The sequence below is a fragment of the Odocoileus virginianus genome, unplaced genomic scaffold (assembly GCF_023699985.2).
Source record: "Odocoileus virginianus isolate 20LAN1187 ecotype Illinois unplaced genomic scaffold, Ovbor_1.2 Unplaced_Scaffold_1, whole genome shotgun sequence".
Lineage (NCBI taxonomy): Eukaryota > Metazoa > Chordata > Mammalia > Artiodactyla > Cervidae > Odocoileus > Odocoileus virginianus.
This window is the reverse complement of record NW_027224263.1, coordinates 1,749,541-1,772,094: the sequence shown is the minus strand read 5'-3', so window position 1 is coordinate 1,772,094 and position 22,554 is coordinate 1,749,541. Positions and strand designations below refer to the sequence as shown.

At 42.1% G+C, this 22,554-nt stretch overlaps 1 protein-coding gene and 1 non-coding gene across 2 annotated transcripts in view; one reads left to right on the top strand and one right to left on the bottom strand.

The window, feature by feature from the left end:
- The window catches only part of COL4A6 (collagen type IV alpha 6 chain), a 323,591-nt gene that overhangs the window by 186,307 nt on the left and 114,730 nt on the right, over positions 1 to 22,554 (top strand). The gene's annotated exons all lie outside the window — the stretch shown is intronic.
- LOC139033302 (U6 spliceosomal RNA) lies at positions 5,963 to 6,069 on the bottom strand. The gene has a single exon (XR_011485916.1). It is a non-coding gene; the product is annotated as a U6 spliceosomal RNA (small nuclear RNA).

Below are 22,554 nucleotides of genomic sequence, written 5' to 3'. Positions count from 1 at the left end.
TTGAGAAGATCCCCTGGAGAAGGGAAAGGCTACCCAGTCCAGTATTCTGGCCTGGAGAATTCCATGGACTGTATAGTCCATGGGGTCGCAAAAAGTCAGACACGACTAAGTGACTTTCACTTTCATTTTCAAACTGATTAATTAGATTTAAAGTGTTCTCCTGTATCCCTGAAGGTGGCTGGATACTAAGGGAATTCATCCACTGTAGGCTTTCCCTGGATCAGAGTGAATGGGTGACAGATCAATTTCACAAGGGAAACATGCTAGAAATGAAGTGATTTGACAAAATTCACATTTTCACATTCTCTATAAAGGAGAGAGCTGCCTTTGGACAGTTGCACAAAGTGAGAACCAGCAATCCCAGCTGCCAATAAAGAGAGCACACAATTTTTTTCCCCTTTACAGACCCACAAGATGGCACTTTCTAAGGCTATGTCTGGTTGTAATTTATATTTTTGGCTCTGGTTCAAGGCTTGGCCTGTGACATGTAAGCTAGTCACTTGTAGCTGGAGCAGCAGATGGTTGTTCCTCCTTCCCTTAAATGGCTCAGTCTGCCCTGAATCTTTAGGAGTGTAAATAATTTACTCTCTAGTCCACTGATCCCAGTTAATATTACTTCTCAAAATACCCCTGCCTGTGCTCTTATATTTACTTATACTTTTCTTGCCAAGGTCTTCTAAATATCCCTTCTGATATTTATTTTATGGGTAGAAATACTGGCCTGACCCAAACTCTGAAGTAAATTGTGAAGGATGGGAGCATCTTTAGTCAGCCCAGTGGGATTTTTAAGTACAACTGTCCCCCTCCCTTGGGGGAGATTTTTACCAGAAACAACCGTGTGAGATCCTGCTTTCCATCAAGGGTTTATTGGTTAATGAGACCTGTGGCTGGTGTGGTTTTCCTGTGTTTAACTTTTGGAAGTCTCAGAGACAGTTGCTTGGAATAGAGAGCTGACAGAATTATTGCCCAGCAAGCCTGCCGGCCATAGCCCACAAGACTCCACCAACATCGGTGAATTTTATGGCCAATTCAGTGAACAGAGCAAGTATTTGAAGAGGCACATTGAAGAGCTGTTGGCATCCTGTTCTGCTATCTGAAGAAATCTGCAAGGCTTCTCCTTAAGCCATCCTTTTTCTATCTCCTTTTACTCCAGGCTTTGTTGTTCTTCCTCAGCTGCCTGGCCAGGGACTCATGGGCAGCAATGACTTCAAGATGAGGTCGCTGGGGTGGAACCTTGGGACTTAGCTCTGCCTCGTTTAACCTTGGGACTTAGCTCTGCCTCATTTACTTGTGGCAAAGGGGACCCTTTCAATTAAGAACTGCAGTAACAGAGCATAACCAAATTCCACTTTATTCTAGCATTCCAGCCCTTCAAGCTACTACCACTCTAAAATAGTCCCTTGCATTTGGGTAAACCTTGGAGATTTTGTACTCTCATATATTATCACATTTGAGACTCTACAAATTAACATATTAAATAACTGTCACTATGTAACAAACCATCCCAAAACCCAGTGGCTTAAAAGTTTTCTCACCAGGCTGCAGGTTTCTTGGGCATAGGCCAGTATTAGTTGGACTCGGTCATGACTCTGTGGCAAGCTCAGGAGTTACCTGGTTTAGGCTGGGAGTGGCTGTGTTTCACGTGTTCCTCATCCTCCTCCTAGAACCACAGGCTAACTTGAGCTCTTGTTATTTTTGTGGTGAAGCAGAAATGCAAGAATGGGTAGAAACAGTAATGCCTCTTAAGGCCTGGCCTCATAATTGTCTTACTGTTATTTCCACATTGTCCAATTTGCCAAAGCAAGTTCCATGATCAAACCCAGAGTCAATGGATGGGAGATGGCAGGGGCAAAGAATTAGGGGTCAATAATGCAATTTTTCACAGGTAGCTAGGGCATATATAACTGCTCTCATTTCATAAATGAGAAACCTATGACCGAGAGAACTGAAATGATTTGCCTAAGGTCACATGGAAAATTCCAATCCTCTCTGTTTTTTGGCAAGACAAATTCCATGATCCCATAATGTATGTGGCTAGGTAAAGGTCCATGGTTCTTTTCTTATCAAGGAGGAATCCTTATGGCCTACTCCTTTTCTCTTCTCTCTTATGCCTCTGGAATTTGCCTCCTTTACAATCATCACCATCTACTCTTCCATTTGGACCTGTTTGGGGGTGAAGGATGGATGAAGTTCCTCTATTGAAATGCATAGACACAAATTCTCCCATCCCTGAAACAGACATGCCAATCTCTCCATTTTTAATAAAAATACTAAAAATTAATAAAAAATATTAGATCTTTAAACGAAACATCCCATGTTAGTTGAACCAGAGTGACCTCAAACCTCAATATACCATGGTTCTTTGAAGAATGGGAGGATTATAATTGTCTGAAATCTGTCAACATGGTTTTTGCTGACTCTGAGCTTCACTTAGATGTTAACGAGTTTAGGCCAGTGTTCTCCTAGCCCTTACCTGACTGCTTTTGTAGAATTTTTGGTTGCCCTCAAATCATGACTCTCCCCTATCCTGCCCAATCTGGTCTTGGTAGAATTTTCATCTGAGCTGCTCAGAGCTAGCCTAAAGAGATGTGAGCTGGTATCTTCGATATAGCCTGCAAGATTTTTTCAGGTGTCTCCATGGCAACCCTGTGTCTCTGGCTTCTGATACACTTGCACTGCTAACTATGGCTTCTGGCATACTAAAGGTAGAAGGTACCATCTGACAAGTTCTCCTCCTCAGGGTTTCTGGCCAACATGCACTGGCAATGTGTTTGCCTTATATGAACCTTCTAGACAGAGGTCTCCATGACTCCAGTCTCTGAAAGCCTCTTCCTTTTCCTTAGCATGGTTCTCTTTTTATCTTTTTTTTTTTTTAATCTGCAGCCTAACTTCCATAGCTGGTTGATATGGCTGTCTGGCTGTACCATTCAGTGAGGCTCCGTCTAATCTCTTTTGATTCTAAGGGCTAACGTGCCTTATCCAGAGCAACGAGGCAGAGTCCTGATCTCTTTTCCCATACTTCCATGGAAGACTGGAAGACAGATTACTTGCAGTAATTTCCGGAGGCAGAAGGTAAGTGAGTAGCCTCTATAGTTATAGAACCAAGAGGGAATGATTGTTATCCTTGAGCCTTCAAAGATGATAGCTAAACCCAGAGAGAAGTAAATAAGGACAAGTTTGTAAAAAAAAAAAGAAAAAATGCTGCTACTCATAAAGAAACTCGGTACATATCCCCTTGTGGTCCTGATTATCTTGCTGTCAGTGCTAGGGAGATAAAGAAGCAAAGAAATCTGGTTAGGAGCATTGCCATAGGTATATTTTCTAATTAATTAATTTTTATTTATTGGCTGTGCTGGGTCTCCATTGCTGTGTGCAGGCTTTTCTCTAGTTGTGATGAATGGGGGCTACTCTCTAGTTGCAGTATGCAGGCTTCTCATTGTGGTGGCTTCTTTTGTTGTGGAGCATGGGCTCTAGGGTGTGCGGGCTTCAGTAGTCCTGGCGTAGGGGCTTGGTTGCTCCGCAGCATGTGGGACCTTAGTTCCCAAACCAGGGATCAAACCCGTGTCTCCTGCATTGTCTAATGGATACTTAACCACTGGACCACCAGGGAAGTCTTACCATAGATATTTTGCCTCCCTCTTTGGTACGGTCCACCATTGGAATATGAACAGAAAGCAAGAGGTGGCTGGTAGGGTGGCACCACATGTTATGCTTCCTGACTAGCTTGTCTAATTGTTGACCACAGGGTATAGTATCAGTAAGTGTGGGATCCTGAGCCAGACTGCTTGGGCTTGAATGTCTTCTGATGTGTGACATTTAGTGAGTTTCTTAATTCTCAGTTATCTCATCTATAAAATGGGCATAATGCAGCCTACTTCGTATGGTTGTCATGAGGGTTAAATAAAATAATGTTTCTAAAGCTCTTAGCACCATTATAAGCACTAAATAAATACTAACCATTGTTAACACTAGCTGATGCACATTTTGGGTGGGGACATTTTCAGGAAGGAATTGAGTACAAGAGTACATTGAGACTGTGATATATCTCTCGAGTGCTTCTTTTTCTTTTTTTTTTTTGGCCATGCCACACAGCTTGTGGGATTTTAGTTTCCTGACCAGGGATTAAACCTGTGCCCTCAGTACTGAAAGCACAGAGTCCTAACCACTGGACCACCAGGGAACCCCCAAGTGTCCCTTTTTTAGTAAACTCTTAAATATAGTAAAAGCTCCCATCACTAACATCTACTTAACCAATATGGTAGATTCAGTTGATGCTTTTCCTTTCTACTGAAATATATACTGACCAATGCTCAGAGCACAAAGAAAGGTTATGGGCAGTAAGTCACCCTTCAGTCGACCCATACACTTCTGTTCCCATGTGTCAAGTTGATGCTTACCAAGTTGTTTTCATTATCAGCTGGCACCGCTCATGGAACATATTGCCCTATAGTCAGTGAATTAAATATCATTTCTGTCATATAAGGTCACAAATATATTTAGCTTGATCTGGGGGAAAAAAAAGAATTAGTTGTTTTGTCTCCAAACCTATTTTTGCCAGTTGTACTTGCTAATATAATTAGATAGCAATGTAAATTTATGAACTATGAATACAAAAGGCAGGCCACTATTTCCACGTGAATGAAGTTCAATTCTTTGGAAAGACTTGATAAAGAAAAGTTACTTTTAAAAACTGCTCTATTGTCAGGGAAAAAAAAACATGAAGCTGGAAAGCAAATGGGATGTATTAGGGATGTAGTTTATGCAAGAGTCAGAAATTTCAGCCAAAGGAACCACGCTCAAAAAAAGGACCTTGCTTATGTCACATCACCAGATTGCTGAATGAATATGCATTTGTGTGTTTTAGGTTGAAATAAAATGCTTAAGGACCATAAGTATAATTTTATATGATTCTTCACTCTAATCAATCAAGTACTTGTTATGCAAGAGAGTGTTATATATACAAGAGAGCTTCTATTGTATGGCCAATGTATTGTGTTAAGTAGGGCTTCCTGGGTGGGAAGAATCCGTGGTGAAGAATCCACCTGACAATGCAGGAGATGGGGTGTGATCCCTGGGTTGAGAACATCCCCTGGAGAAGGAAATGTCAACCTGCTCCAGTATTCTTGCCTAGAGAATCCCATGGACAGAGCCTGGCAGGCTACAGTCCATGGGGTTGCAAAAGAGTCAGACACGACTTAGTGACTAAACAACAACAATTGTGTTAACTAATTTATATGCTCTGGGCTTGAAAGAAAGCCCAGTAGAGTCCATTTATCAGCTTTATTGGTGCAAGTTTGTAGTAGGCAGAATAATGCCCCCCCCACAAAGATGTCCACATCCTAATCTCTGGAATACATGAACATACTGTTATATGCCAGGGGGAAATGAAGCTTGCAGATGGTAGTAATGTTGCTCAGTTGACCTTGAGATGGGAATATTATCCTGGATTCCCTGGGATGTAATCACAAAGGTCCTTACAGGTGGAAGGAGGTAGGCTGAAGGGAGAGTGTTAGAGTGATGTGAGGTAAGAAAGACTTGACCCAAGTTGCTGGCTTTAAAGATAGAAGGAAGGAGCCATAAACAAAGGAATGCAGGCAGCATCTAGAATCTAGAAAGGCAAAGGAATGGATTTTACCCCAGAGCCTCCAGATAGGAATGCCATTCTGCCAACACTGATTTTAGCCCAGTGAGACATTTTCAAGACCTCTGACCCAGAATAATAAACTTGTGTTGATAAGCTACTAGGATTGTGGTAATTTGTTACAGCAGTAATAAGAAACTATTGTAGACATGGAGCCAAGTTGAAGACAAACAACAAATTGTGTCCCCTAACCATCACCACCACCACCACCACCCCTTCCTGTCCTGCAACTGTGCTTATAGGAAACCTAGTCCCTTCATAATTTCAAGTACCATAGACACAGAATTTATACTTAATATCTGGCTCTGGCCTTAGAAGCACCATTTTTTTTAACACTTCACAAATTTACATGTCATCCTTGCTTGGAGGCCATGCTAATCTTATCTGTATCATTCCAAATATAGTATATGTACTACTGTAGTGAGCACAGAAGCACCGTATTTACTAAGTTCCTACCATTTGCCGGGCAGTATGCTAAATTCTGGGCTTTCCTGTGGCTCAGTGGTAAAGAATCTGCCTGCAATGCTGGAGATGCAGGAGACATGGGTTTGATCCATGGGTTGGGAAGATCCCCTGAAGGAGGGCATGGCAACACACTCCAGTATTCTTGCCTGGAGAATCTCATGGACAGAAGAGCCTGGTGGGCTATAGTCCATGGGGTTGCAAAAAGTCAGACATGACTGAGCACACATGCATGCATGCTAAATGCTAAGGCCTCCTTTGTAAAAATTATTTTTTAATTTATTTGGCAATGCTGGGTCTGAACTGAAGCACACAGGATCTTAGTTGCAGCATGTGGGATCCAGTTCCCTGACTAGGGATTGAACCCAGGCCCCCTGCATTGGGAACAAGGAGTCTTGGCCACCACATCACCAGGGAAGTCCCCACTAAGGCCTCTTTGATAAACAGCATAAATAAAGATCTATCTTTGTGGAGCTCTCAGGCTATTTTCATTATGTCTTCCCATTTCAAAACCTATACTTAACAGGAAGGTGGTTCTCAACATCTTCCTGTTTCTTGACCAAGGAATACCTAGTTTTCTGTTCATTTGTAAAACAGAATGTTTGGGGCATTCCAAACTCCACTCTTCCTCTAATCCTTTTTTTCAGATTGCTTTGGATTTGGAAGTCCAAGATCTCTTCTTTCACTCATTCACCCATCCTACAAAGTGACTTTCCAGTATTCTATTGTTACAGTCTTCCAACATAAAAATATCAGCAACAAAACAGTTATTTCCACCAAGGAAAGAGGATGACTCCTTCATGCTCCATCTTGCCACATGACCATGTTCATTGTAAGCTTTCCACTCCATTCAGGTGTTTTCCTCCATCCAAAATGGGGGACCTTATGAACCCCAAGTCTCTCCTATAGATAAGGTCCAGCTCATGCCTACTTTCAACAATACCCTCCCCAGCCATAGCAGCTCATCTTTGCCTCTATAGTGTGCAATTCTGAGTCATGCCCTTGTGCCCCAAATTACTGGTCATTTTGTCCTCTATTACATGTAGCATCTGTGTTTTATTGCCTTCCTTATTGGACACCCCTTCAGTGGTTTCCCACTATCCTAAGAATAAGGTCCAAACTCTTCATCATATATCACTGTGAGTCATCATGATCTGATGTGCCTGTCTTCCTCTTCACATTCCAGTGCCATTCTTCACCCTTCCCCACCATCTGTCTTAGTCTTGTAAAGCTGCTATGGGAACTGTGGTGTTGGAGAAGACTCTTTTTTATTTTTATTTTTTTGGAGAAGACTCTTGAGAGTCCCTTGGACTGCAAGGAGATCCAACCAATCCATCCTAAAGGAGATCAGTCCTGGGTGTTCATTGGAAGGACTGATGCTGAAGCTGAAACTCCAATACTTTGGCCACCTCGTGCGAAGAGTTGACTCATTGGAAAAGACCCTGATGTTGGGAGGGATTGGGGGCAGGAGGAGAAGGGGATGACAGAGGATGAGATGGCTGGATGGCATCACCGACTTGATGGACATGGGTTTGAGTAAACTCCGGGAGTTTGTGATGGACAGGGAGGCCTGGCATGCTGCAATTCATGGGGTCGCAAAGAGTCAGACACGACTGAGCTACTGAACTGAACTGAACTGAACTGATGGGCTTTCCTGGTGGCTTAGATGATAAAGGGCTCCTCTTGTGGCTCAGCTGGTAAAAGAATCTGCCTGCAATGCAGGAGACCTGGGTTCGATCCCTGGATTGGGAAGATCCTCTGGAGAAAGGAAAGGCTACCCACTCCAGTATTCTGACCTGGAGAATTCCATGGACTGTACAGTCCATGGGGTCACAAAGAGTCAGAATGACGGAGAGACTGAACTGAACTGAACTGAATCCCACTCATGAGGGCTCCACCTTCATGCCCAAATCACCTCCCAAAGGCCCCACCTCCAAATACCATCACATTGAGGAAGTAGGTTTCAACATATTAATTTGGCAAGTACACAAACACTCAGTTTATAGCGCTATCCTCTGCAACCATTTTGATATTTTCAGTTCCTGCTAGATGGTAGTTATAATGATTGTTGTTGTTCAGTTGCTCAGTCATGTCTGGCTGTTTGCGACCCCATGGACTGCAGCCTGTCAGGCTCCTTTGTCCATGGGATTATCCAAGCAAGAATACTGGAGTGAGTTGCCATTCCCTTCTCCAGGGGATTTTCCTGTGTCTCCTGCATTGCAGGTGAATTCTTTACCATCTGAGCCACCAGGGAAATCCTACAGTATATACACACACACACACACACACAAATACTAATTAAAAACAATGTTGGCATCTTTGTAGAGTCCAGTCAAAACATACCTTTGTTAAGTCTTAAGCCACTTATATATGAAGGAAGCAATGACGGCAGAGAATGTGTCCTGTGTTGGGGGATTCCCCCTGAATCTGGAATCCTGAAATTCACTCCCATTTCCTTTCCTATCATTTAAATGGTGTTAATTAATACAATTAAGAAATTTTGCAGTGTTGTTTGACTCAAGTATTACATAATTTTCTCCATACAAATTAATTGGATATTTTGTAAGATAAACAAGCCAGATGTAATTGGCCCTATTGGATAGATCATGCTGTGTGTGCTAAGTCACTTCAGTGGTGTCCAACTCTATGACACTATGGACTGTAACCCACCAGGCTCCTCTGCCCATGGGATTTTCCAGGCAAGAATACTGGAGTGGGTTGCCATGCCCTCCTCCAGGGGCTCTTTCCTACCCAGGGATTGAACCCATGTCTTTTACATCTCCATCATTGGCAGGAAGGTTCTTTATTGCTAGTGCCACCTGGGAACATAGAGCAGTGACTCTTAAACTGAATGTGAAGCAGAATCACCCAGAGTGCTTGCCAAACTTGCTAATTCCCAAAGGCAAGCCCAATTCTGATTCTTTAGATCTAGCGTGTAGCCCAGGAATCTGTTTTTTTAAAGCTCCTCCCAAGTCATTCTGAAGCCTATTGTCCAGGCTAATAATAATATTAGCTACCATTCATTGATAGTTACTGTTTGCCAGGCACTGATCTGTTCTAAGAGGACTTATAGAAAGCTACCATTATGTAATTTAATCTTTTCCATTAGTCTGTGAGGAAGGTATTCATTTAATCCCTCATTTTGCAGATGAGAGAGCTGAGGCTAAGAGAGGTTAAGTAATTTTGCCTAGAGTCACACAGATAATAAATCATAGAGCCACTCAACCTTATTCTAATTCTAAAGCCCTCTTCTTTCCCTTAATTCCAGGCTACTTGCCTCCCCTAAGGCTTTCCTCATTTGTAGACTTCTGGTTCCTTGGTAAGTTCAGTGTGCACCTGCCTCTCCAATCCTAATCAGAGTTACAATCTGTTGCCTTTAAAGGTGCTTTACAATTTAGTGAGTAAGCAACAACAACCACCACAATGGGAAAAGCTCTGTCTTCCAACAGTCCTTTGTTCTGCACTTGTGCAAACCACCAGTGTCCAGGAAGAGGCCCCATTTTTTTTAAAAAAAATGGCATAAATATAGACATTCATTTACTTATTTATTTTTAAATTTTTTATTGTTGTAAAAGTCACATAATATAAAACATACTCTTTTAACCATATTTAGCTGTACAATTCAGTGGCACTAAGGACTTTCACACGCTAGTAAAGTAATGCTCAAAATTCTCCAAACCAGGCTTCAGCAATACATGAACCATGAACTTCCAGATGTTCAAGCTGGTTTTAGAAAAGGCAGAGGAACCAGAGATCAAATTGCCAACATCCACTGGATCATCGAAAAAGCAAGAGAGTTCCAGAAAAACATCTATTTCTGCTTTATTGACTATGCCAAAGCCTTTGACTGTGTGGATCACAATAAACTGTGGAAAATTCTGAAAGAGATGAAAATACCAGACCACCTGACCTGCCTCTTGAGAAATCTGTATGCAGGTCAGGAAGCAACAGTTAGAACTGGACATGGAACAACAGACTGGTTCCATAATAGAAAAAAGAGTATGTCGAGGCTGTATATTGTCACCCTGCTTATTTAACTTATATGCAGAGTACATCATGAGAAATGCTGGGCTGGATGAAGCACAAGCTGGAATCAAGATTGCCGGGAGAAATATCAGTAATTTCAGATATGCAGATGACACCACCCTTATGGCAGAAAGTGAAGAAGAACTAAGGAGCCTCTTGATGAAAGTGAAAGAGGAGAGTGAAAAAGTTGGCTTAAAGCTCAACATTCAGAAAACTAAGATCATGGCATCTGGTCCCATCACTTCATGGGAAATAGATGGGGAAACAGTGGAAACAGTGTCAGACTTTATTTTTGGGGGCTCCAAAATCACTGCAGATGGTGATTGCATCCATGAAATTAAAAGACGCTTATTCCTTGGAAGGAAAGTTATGACCAACCTAGATAGCATATTAAAAAGCAGAGACATTACTTTGCCAACAAAGGTCTGTCTAGTCAAGGCTATGGTTTTTCCAGTAGTCAGTCAATGTATGGATGTGAGAGTTGGACTGTAAAGAAAGCTGAGCGCTGAAGAATTGATGCTTTTGAACTGTGGTGTTGGAGAAGACTCTTGAGAGTCCCTTGGACTGCAAGGAGATCCAACCAGTCCATCCTAAAGGAGATCAGTCCTGGCTGTTCATTGGAAGGACTGATGCTGAAGCTGAAACTCCAATACTTTGGCCACCTCATGCGAAGAGTTGACTCATTGGAAAAGACCCTGATGCTGGGAGGGATTGGGGGCAGGAAGAGAAGGGGACAATAGAGGATGAGATGGCTGGATGGCATCACCGACTCAATGGACATGAGTTTGAGTAAACTCTGGGAGTTGGTGATGGACAGGGAGGCCTGGAGTGCTGCGATTCATGGGGTTGCAAGGAGTTGGACACAACTGAGCGACTGAACTGAACTGAAGGACATTCACATTGTTGTGAAACTCTCACCATCATCCATCTCCTGAGTTTTTCACTTTCCTAAACTGAAACTCTGTCCCCATTAAATACTAACTCCCCATTCCCCCTCCCGACCCCACCCCCAGCCCCTGGCATCTCCCAATATACTTTTCTGACTCTGTGAATTCGACTGTTCTAGGTGCTGCATTTAAGAGGAAGTCACTTACAGAACAAAAAAAAAAAAACTATGTTCTTTCTGCCCTCCTCACATAGCACATTAATAATCAGCTATAGAAGAAACTGCTGAAACTTCTGGTCCACTTGGCCTGTCTTCTCCTCCAAAACCAGGAAGCAGTACAACAAGAGAAGAGCTTCATTTCTGAAGTTCAAGTGCTCCCTCTCATGTACCGTTGTTGTTGTTGTTCAGTCGCTCAGTTGTGTCTGACTCTTTGCAACCCCATGGACTGCAGCACGCCAGGCTTCCCTGTCCTTCACTATCTCCTGGAGTTTGCTCAAACTCATGTCCATTGAGTCAATGATGCCATCCAACCATCTCATCCTCTGTCGTCCCCTTCTCCTCCTGCCTTCAATCTTTCCCAGCATCAGGGTCTTTTCCAATGAGTCGGCTCTTGTACCATATGAAGTATATGAAGTGTGTTTGTCACTCAATCATGTCTGACTCCTTGTGACCCCATGGACTGCAGTCTGCAAAGCTCCTCTGTCTGTAGAATTCTCTAGGCAAGAACACTGGAGTGGGTTGCCATGTCCCAGGGATCAAACTCAGATCTCACACATTGCAGGCAGATTCCTTACCATCTGAGCCACCAGAGAAGCCCTCATGTACCATAGCCTTGGACAGAAGTTCAGCATGCTGTGCATGAGTCCTGTGATAAGACAACCATCAAAGGGTAAAATGTTTATGGAAAGTGGATCGAGATGTACAAACAAGAACTCTAATTTGGATTTGAGGTAAATACTGAATAAACTCCCTTTATACTTGACCTTTCCTGTACACTTGATATTAGGAGGCCACACAGAGTCCCTCCAAGAGCTCAATACAATAAATTCCTCTGCTGAAGGCTTTTTACTTAGAGCAGAAGCTGAGGTTAAATGTGTTTCACTTGGTAGATGAGGGATCTGTCTATTGCACCCATCTCTGGCTTCTACCTTCTGTTACTTCAAAAAAGTATACTGGTAAACAGCAATCTGGACCTTTAAGTATGATACTAGAAGCAGAAGCTTGAAGGGTTCTCCAGAGGTTATTTTATTTCTACCAGGCAGGATCTAAGGTAAAGATGGCAAACAGTAGTTTCATGCCCGCTCCATGTGTGAGAGTAACTGCCTAGAACAATACAGTGAATAGAATTATGTGGCCACTGTTGGGTTCTGCAGGAAAGAATGCCAGAATTGATTAGTGATGTCTGCCATGGACATGAAAATTTGCCAGCAAATGATCTACTTTTTTGGCTTGGAGCTATTAGCTCCTTAACCTGATTGCACACAAATCACAGGAAGCTTTTTTAAAAATACTGCCACCTGGAGTCCACCCCAGATTAATTAAATTAAGTTTCTCTGGAGGTAAGATTCAGCTGTCTCAGCATCCAAGGTTGAGGACCACTGCTCTGTACCATCGCAGATATAAAGAAGACCTAACTCAGTAGTCCTCAAGTGTACTTTATCCAACAAGGACATGCCAGGCTGGTTGTTTAAGAATTGTCTGAGTAACTTGTTAAATTGGAGGTTCCTGGGACCAAATCCTCAGGCTTTGAATTTGGAAGTACGGGGATAGGTCTCAAGAATTTGTGTTTTTGAAAACTTCACGGGAGGAAGCTGATATGCAACCAGGTTTGGAAACCACTGTCCTAAGCTCTTCTTTTATTTATTATAATTTATTTATTTTAATTGGAGGATAATTACTTTATAATATTGTGATGGTTTTTGCCATACATCAATATGAATCGGCCATAGGTATACATGTGTCCCCCTCCATTCTGAACTCACCTCCCACCTCCCCCCCACCTCATCCCTCCAAGTTGTCACAGAGCACTGGTTTTGGGTGCCCTGAGTCATACATCAAACTCCCACTGGCTATCTATTTTTACATATGGTAATGTATATGTTTCAATGCTATTCTCTCAAATCATCCCACCCTTTCCTTCTCCCACTGAGTCCAAAAGTCTATTCTTGATGTCTGTGTTCCCTTTGCATGCTCTTCTTAATGCCTCGAATGAATGACAGCTCTGAGGAGAATCATGTACTCTGGGACAGTGGCTTTCAACCCTGACTGCGCATCAGCATTTCCTGGGAAACTTAAGAATAAGAACAGTTGTTATTGTTGTTGTTTGGTCACTAAGTCATGTCTGACTCTTTGCGACCCTCTGGACTGTAGCCCACCAGGCTCCTCTGTCCATAGGATTCTCCAGGCAAGAATACTAGAGTAGGTGGCCATGCCCTCCTCCAGGGGATCTCCACCACTCAGGGATGGAACCTGGGTCTCCTGCTTGGCAGGCAGATTCTTTACCACTGAGCCACTTGGAAACCCTAGGGACACCAGTGCTTGAGTCTAACTCCAGATCAATTAAATCAGACTCTCTAAAATAGAACTTGGATGGTTCTAATGTGTAGCTAACACTAAGAAAAGCTGCTTTAAGAAGTAGGATGCAGGAACCTCATTTGGAAAGTTTATCAGGTAGATTTCATTTCTCTTTTGCTGTGGATTTTGTCCCTGACTTAGTCTATTGCTTTGACTTGATGTTAGGTGGTAGAACCCCTTCTGTTTCTCAAACCTTGTTTACCCACTAGAATCTATCATTTATTATGGTTATGTTGGTTTTATGGGTCTTCCTGGACCAAGTAAACATTGGCTGCAGTGGCTTACTCTTTTTTTTACACAAATAGCTACTGTGTGTATCTGAGTGTTTATAAAATGTAGATTCCAGTATCTCTACCTCCATAGAGAAAGGTTTATGAGGATCATTTTTTTTTCATTTTTATTTAGATAATCAAATTAAAATTAGGGTAATTGATGCTTTTAAGTGATAGAGTCATTGTAAAGACAAAGTTGTATTTCAAGTGAGAGGCCTTTGAGGGCCCTCACTGTGAATTAGTAGGAGCGAAAAATCAGCTTAACTTACCTATCCATGACTGGCTCTTGTAGGGGAGAAAAAAGTTTTCCTTGATCCTCTTAGTGTCCTTGGCTGGGTCTAAATTACACTGACAGAGACAGAGCAGCAGGGGAAAAGTATACAAATTAATTTAAGTTTTACATGATATGAGAATCTTTAGAAGGAACTGGAGACACCAAGGAGCAGTTACACTTGTGTTTTAGGCTAGGTTTGATGAAAAGTGGGCAGTTGTATAGAAATATGATAAGAAGTATGAGGTAAGTGTAATAAACTGGAGAACACTTAGCAAGGCCTGTTTGTTCAGATTCTTCTTGGCATCTCTTTGTCTTTGAAGACAAGGATGCTCCTTTCCCCTGGGTATGGGGGGGGGTCATCTCTCACATGAGGGTTTTACGATCTGTTTCAGGGGAGAAGTGTTGGGGAAGGTCAGAGTGACCTTCCTATGCCTGCTGTTGTCTCAGATTCTTTCAACTTAAAATAGTCATTATGCTGAGGTTCCATATTTGGGGGGTAGCATGCCCTGTACCCCATCACCCTGTTGGTCCTTTCTGAAGCAAATGGAATCTCTCTGATTTCTTTTTTTAGAAGCTAGACAACCACAGATAGAGCCAGTCTAGCAGGGATGATCTCACCAGACTTGGTAAGCTTTTCAGAATACAGTAGGACTCCTCTTATTCCCCAAAATGCATGTTTGAAAAATTCCATCTATTTCCTCACTTAGGCTTGACTTTCCCTCATTAGTGATTAATATACTTGGTTTAAACATTCCCTCATCAGATCCATGTTTTCAAGTACAAACAGAGCTAACCCATTAAGTCCCCAATACCTTCAATATGTACTCTCAGGAAGGAAGAGCCATGATTATCTTGGTGAAGAAATGATACATAAAAGAGAGGTTAAAAGGACCTCACACAGGCTTCCCTGCTGGCTCAGATATAGAATCTGCCTACAATGCAGGAGACCCAGGTTTGATGCCCTGGGTTGGGAAAGATCCCCTAGAGAAGGAAATGGCAACCCCTCCAGTATTCTTGCCTGAAGAATTCCATGGACAGAGGAGCCTGGCAGGCTGCAAAGAGGTCACAGAAGGAGCCTAAGGCTTTGAGGACTAACTCCTCTTTAATGCAAGTTGTTTTTTCCTTGTGCTTCTCATTTTAGGACTTCCTTGCAGCGGTAACCTGTTTTAAAAATCAATATGAGTCCTTCAAAGAGACAATTGGGCCCTTACCCCTTAAGAATAAGGGTATAGAGTCTTTCCGGGGGTGGGGTCATGGGGAATGAGACAGGCCTGGGACCTGGGACCCTTGGCTGTAGTGCTGCAGTGCTTGCGACTGAACACACATTTCCTCCAGCAACAAAATACAAGGAAACTATGTTGTTGTTTGTGTGTTGTTTAGTCCCTAAGTTGTGTCTGACTCTTTGCAACCCCATGGAGCCCACCAGGCTTCTCTGTCCATGGGATTTCCCAGGCAAGAATACTGGAGTGGGTTGCCTGCCATTTCCTTCTCCAGGGCATCTTCCCTACCCAAGGGATCAAACCCATGTCTCCTGCATCCCCTGCATTGGCAGGAGGATTCTTTACCATTGAGCCACCAAGGAAGCCCACAAAGAAACTAAATGGGAGTAAAAATAAATGCATGTATGCATAGTTAGGGCAAATTCTGGACAAAACATAGAAAGAGACCAGAAAACCCCAGCTGCCACTTTTGAAGAGCCTGAAGTAAAAGGAGGAGGGTCAGGAGCAAAAGCAGGGTACTGTGCATGCCCCCTGCACACAACACCAGCTAAGGGATGAGCAAATCACCTAAGCCAACCTCCCTACCTGACCCTTGAACATACCCCTACCCTCATCCCATATAATGAACAAGCTTTCCCCCCATCCTCGGGGAGCAAGCAAGCAAGAGAGCCTGCTGTTTCTTCTTGATCCCCTCCTGCTGCAGCAGGGGCCCAATAAAACCTTGCCTGAAAAAAGAAAACTGACATGAGTCTTTTGAGAAACAGTGTGCTGGGACCCAGCCATCTCTGTAGCCCCAGCACCTGGTTCAGGGTAGTTGAGGGAATAGCAGCCAATGAAAATGTACCATCGCAGAACTACCATGGGAGGTTTTGGATCCAGCCTTGGACCCAGCCAAATGAGTCCCAACAGCCAAACTTCTGGAGGACAGCCTAAGAGTCCTTATAAACAAGACCATTTCCTTTCCCCCCTGCCCATGGAAAACAGGACCCAATAAACCCCTCGCTGGTGCAGTATCCCCATCCATGTGCTCAGAGAATAGACCATTGTATTTTTGCCAAGAGCTGACTATCCAGTGAATAATCTGTTCCTATACATTTACACTCAGTGTGGAGTATCCTAGGACATGTTTATACTCAAGAAAGGTTAGTATTAACATTGTGTCAAGGGATTAATCTGTTTTAATTGCAAATGTCAAGAATAAACCCCCTGCTTTGGGGCCTAGATGTATGACTTTGGTTAAATATTTATAGATCACTTGGAATGTTTACCCTTCATTCTGGAGCTAGGTATTTACTTGCATAATTGCATACTCTTCCCCAGTCTCCTACCCCATTCAGTGTTCTCCTGATGTTTTCTCTCTATAAGGAGCAACAGGGAGATAATGGGCATACCTGGCTGCCGGAATAGAGCTACTGATATTGGGGGGTGCTGACCCCAAGCTAGTAGAGTAACCAGAAAAATACTCTAGGTATATTACAAGGATCATGGAATGAGGAGGGGCCTTGGAATCAGAAATCCTGGATTCTAGTCCCCAATCTGCTATCAGTTAGCTGTGTGACTTTCACTGGGCCTCAGTTTCCTCATCAAGAAAACAAGAGATGAATTTGAAATTTTAAAATTTCTTCCAGCTCTGAATCCTCATGGAAATACTCTCTAAGCCATTTTGAAAGCCCTACCCACTCCAAGTGTGATACCCAGGCCCTCTGGAACAGAGCCATTCTATAGAACTTTCTCCATGATGGAAATGCAATGTCTAATAAGGTAGCCTCTTCAGTTCAGTTCAGTTCAGTTCAAACGCTCAGTCGTGGCTGACTCTTTGTGACCCAATGGACTACAGCACGCCAGGCTTCCCTGTCCATCACCAACTCCCAGAGTTTACTCAAACTCATGTCCATTGAGTCAGTGATGCCATCCAATCATCTCATCCTCTGTTGTCCCCTTCTCTTGCCCTCAGTCTTTCCCAGCATCAGGGTCTTTTCAAATGAGTCAGCTCTTCACATCAGGTGGCCAAAGTATTGGAGTTTCAGCTTCAGCATCAGTCCTTCCAGTGAACACCCAGGACTGATCTCCTTTAGGATGGACTGGTTGGATCTCCTTGCAGTCCAAGGGACTCTCAAGAGTCTTCTCCAACACCACAGTTCAAAAGCATCAATTCTTTGGCACTCAGCTTTCTTTACAGTCCAACTCTCACATCCATACATGACTACTGGAAAAACCATAGCCTTGACTAGACAGACCTTTGTGTTGGCAAAGTAATGTCTCTGCTTTTTAATATGCTATCTAGGTTGGTCATAACTTTCCTTCCAAGGAGTAATCATCTTTTAATTTCATGGCTACAGTCACCATCTGCAGTGATTTTGGAGCCCCCCAAAATAAAGTCTGACACTGTTTCCACTGTTTTCCCATCTATTTGCCATGAAGTGATGGGACCAGATGCCATGATCTTAGTTTTCTGAATGTTGAGCTTTAAGTCAACTTTTTCACTCTCCTCTTTCACTTTCATCAAGAGGCTCTTTAGTTCTTCTTCACTTTCTGCCATAAGGGTGGTGTCATCTGCATATCTGAAGTTACTGATATTTCTCCCGGCAATCTTGATTCCAGCTTGTGCTTCATCCAGCCAGCGTTTCTCATGATGTACTCTGCATATAAGTTAAATAAGCAGGGTGACAATATACAGCCTCGACATACTCCTTTTCCTATTTGGAACCAGTCTGTTGTTCCATGTCCAGTTCTAACTGTTGCATTCCTGACCTGCATACAGATTTCTCAAGAGGCAGGTCAGGTGGTCTGGTATTCTCATCTCTTTCAGAATTTTCCACAGTTTATTGTGATCCACACAGTCAAAGGCTTTGGCATAGTCAATAAAGCAGAAATAGATGTTTTTCTGGAACTTTCTTGCTTTTTCGATGATCCAGCAGATGTTGGCAATTTGATCTCTGGTTCCTCTGCCTTTTCTTTCTTCTATTTATGTCTGAATTTGAAGATAAGAAGTTCATGATCTGAGTCACAGTCAGCTCCCGGTCTTGTTTTTGCTGACTGTATAGAGCTTCTCCATCTTTGGCTGCAAAGAATATAATCAATCTGATTTTGGTGTTGGCCATCTGGTGATGTCCATGTGTAGAGTCTTCTCTTGTGTAAGAGAAGCCCCAGTAAGACAGGAGGCGTTGAGAGAGGGCATCAGAAGGCAGACAGACTGAAACCACAATCACAGAAAACTAGCCAATCTGATCACATGGACCATAGCCTTGTCTAACTCAATGAAACTAACTCAATGAAAGGTAGCCTCTAGCTACATGTAACTATGGAGCATTTGAAATATGGCTAATGTGGCTGAGGGACTGAGTTTTAAATCTTATTTTATTAATTGGAATATAATAGCCACGTGTGATTAGTAGCTACCAGCAGAATGCCAGATGATTAGCAGTGGTATTGGCTTGCTCCTTACAGAAGGTCATTATCTGTGTTAATGATGGCTTCTAATTTAGAGAAGATTAAAGAAGTGGTTGGTAAACACTGCTCAGTTGGAATGCTGTTTCTTTGATGTAGAAGGTGGGATACAATCAGATATCCTTAGATGTGTTGAGGTTTTCAAAATGTACAACTCTTGAGTTCTTATTAGTTCCACTAAAAAGTGGCAAGCCACTGAACTAATTTCCTCCTTTTTTCTATCTGAAATGTTAATATGCTTTTAGCTGCACTTTGTTAGGCTGGGGAAACAATATGAGTGTAGGGCATTCTGAGACATCACAGCAGACTGCCCAGGATCAACTTTCATCATCCCACATTAAACATTTTTTTATACCAAAAAGTGCTTGCTTACTTAATTCGCTAAGTGTTTCTTTTCCATTTAGTAGGTTACTGATCTATATTTCATAGCCTTGACTGAAGACAGTCATCTGTCTGAATTAAAAACAGTGGTGGCTCTGCATTGTACAACTCATCAAGTTGACAACCAGCTATGGCTGTTCCTGAACTTGCCTTTCGTGCTTCGAAACTTACAATATTTGTCTCTATATAGTAAATAGTATCAAGTATTATTATTAGTTATTGCTAAAACTACTATTAGTAGTAGGAATAACTAATAATGTGTTAATAAGAAAGTCAAAATTTACTCTCATTGTTCTTATAGAGCAAATAGCATTAATGATAAGTCTTGGGGATATTTGAAAAAACACTAAACTCCAGTTCCATGAACTAGTTAGAATAGAGGCTTCTAACAAACATGATCCAGTTGCCCAAGTGGTATTACCTGTGCTGGGGTTGGTAAATTCATGGCCTGAAAGCTTATCATTTCCCACCTTTGTCTTTGGCTTTCTTTCCTGCTGAACTTGAATCTAGTCTCAGAATTCTTCTCAACAGGCAGCCAGTATCAAACAATCAAGGCAATTAGCTGGCAACATTTAAGATGAAACTTATTTTCCCTCTCTAGTTTTTGCCATGTGGACATGATCAATTTGTAAGAAACAAAATACAGTAAAATACACACTGTAGAGCTGAAAGGATCCCTAAAGATCATGCCATCTAACCCCTTGATTTTGTAGATGAGAAGACTGAGGCTGAAAGAGGTGAGGGGTGGTAAATAAAGTTAACAAAGTCAGTTGGTGGCAAAAATGGGACTAGGTCCCAGCCTCCTGATTCAGACAGACTCAGAAAGACATGGCCTCCAGCCTACCTTGTGGTAATTGTACTTTGGATATTTGGTACAGGATTATCATCATTCTTGAGTTTACTAGAAGTGATGTCTACTTCCCTGGACGTGTGAGACTGGAGAGGCCTGCCTATTAAGCTGGGCTCATCCATTGGTTTGTGTGGTGGCCACATCCAAACAGGTTATTTGGTTTATTTTCCCATGATTCAGACTTACATGTTTTCCAGACATCTGGAACTATGTCCAGACAACAGTTGTTTGCAGACAACTAGACTATGTCCAGTGCCACCTGATTGCAAGAAAGAGATAGTAGCCCATTAATTGAAATGACCAACCCTAGCTTAGCAAAACCTGTGGGCATGTTTAGTTCTGATTAACAAATACAATCTTAATTTTTATCATGAGCAAATTCCTGGATGTTTGCCTTTGTTAATGTGTTGCTCTCCACCTAATAATTTGCTCCTCTTACTTATAGCCTGTGTCCTCAGTAGGTGTTGTTCTAATGCCAAAACTGTGTTCATTAAGTTTTAATAACATTGACATCATTGTTAGGCTGTGTCGAAGAGTTGAACTCTCACATTTTAAATAGAGTGGAGTGAAACCTGCAATTCTAATCAGAGACAGTAGCAGGAACCCAGGAGTCTTGGTTATCCATTCTTTATTATTTTTATTTTATTGAAGTGCAGTTAATGTACAATTTTGTGTTAGTTTTGGGTGTATAGCAAAGGGGTTCAGCTATATATTCATATATATGTATATATATGCACATATATGTATACATATATATTCTTTTTCAGATTCTTTTCCATTATAGGTTATTACAAGATATTGAATATAGTTCCCTGTGTTATACAGTAAATCCTTGTTGTTTATCTATTTTATATATAGTGGTGTGTATCTGTTAATCCCATACTCCTAATTTATCCCTCTCCTAAGAAGGCTTTCTTATCTCTCTTTGCTATTCTTTGGAACTCTGCATTCAGTTGGGTATATCTTTCCCTTTCTCCTTTGCCTTTCGCTTCTTAATGACCCAGATAACTGCAGTGGTGGGGTCACTCATCTAGAGCCAAACATACTAGAGTGTGAAGTCAAGTGGGCTTTAGGAAGCATTACTACGAACAAAGCTAGTGGAGGTGATAGAAATTCAGCTAAACTACTTAAAACTCTAAAAATGATGCTGTTAAAGTGTTGCAGTCAATATGCCTGCAAATTTGGAAAACTCAGCAGTGGCCACAGAACAGGAAAAGGTCAGTTTTCATTCCATTCCCAAAGAAGGGCAATGCTAAAGAATATTCATTCAAACTACTGTACAACAGCACTCATTTCACATACTAGTAAGGTAATGCTCAAAATCCTTTAAGCTAGGCTTCAACAGTACATGAACCAAGAACTTCCAGATGTACAAGCTGGATTTAGAAAAGGCAGAGGAACCAGAGATCAAATTGCCAACATCTGTTGAATCATAGAAAAAGCAAGGGAATTCCAGAAAAACATCTACTTCTGCTTCATTGACTACACTAAAGCCTTTGACTGTGTGGATTACAACAAACTGTGGAAAATTCTTCAAGAGATAGGAATACCAGACCACCTTACCTGTCTCCTGAAAAACAGGTCAAGAAGCAGCAGTTGGAACCAGACATGGAACAATGGACTCCTTTCCTAATTGGGAAAGTAGTATGTCAATGCTGTATATTGTCACCCTGCTTGTTTAACTTATATGCAGAGTACATCATGCAAAATGCTGGGCTGGATGAAAGCACAAGCTGGAATCAAGATTTCCAGGAGAAATATCAATAACCTCAGATATGCAGATGATACCACCCTAATGGCAGAAAGTGAAAAGGAACTAAAGAGCCTCTTGATGAAGGTGAAAGAGGAGAGTGAAAAAGCTGGCTTAAAACTGAACATTCAGAAAACTAAGATCATGGCATCCTGAGTTCCATCACTTCATGGCAAATAGATGGGAAAAAATGGAAACAGTAACAGACTTATTTTCTTGGTCTCCAAAATCACTGCAGATGATGACTGCAACCATGAAATTAAAAGACACTTGCTCCTTGGAAGAAAAGCTACGACCAAACTAGACAAACTATTAAAAAGCAGAGACATCACTTTGTCAACAAATGTCCATCTTGTCAAAGCTATGGTTTTCCCAGCAGTCATGTATGGATGTGAGAGTTGGACCATAAAGAAGGCTGAGTGCCAAAGAATTGATGCTTTTGAATTATGGTGCTGGAGAAGACTCTTGAGAGTCCCTTGGACAGCAAGGAGATCAAACCAGTCAATCCTAAAGAAAATCAACCCTGAATATTCACTGGAAGGACTGATGCTGAAACTGAAGCTCCAATACTTTGGCCACCTGATGTGAAGAGCTGACTCATTGGAAAAGACCCTGATGCTGGGAAAAATTGAGGGCAGGAGGAGAAGGGGGTGAACAGAAGATGAGATGGTTGGATGGCATCACTGACTCAATGGACATGAGTTTGAGCAAACTCTGGGAGATAGTGAAGGACAGGGAATCCTGGTGTGCTGCAGTCCATGGGGTCACAGA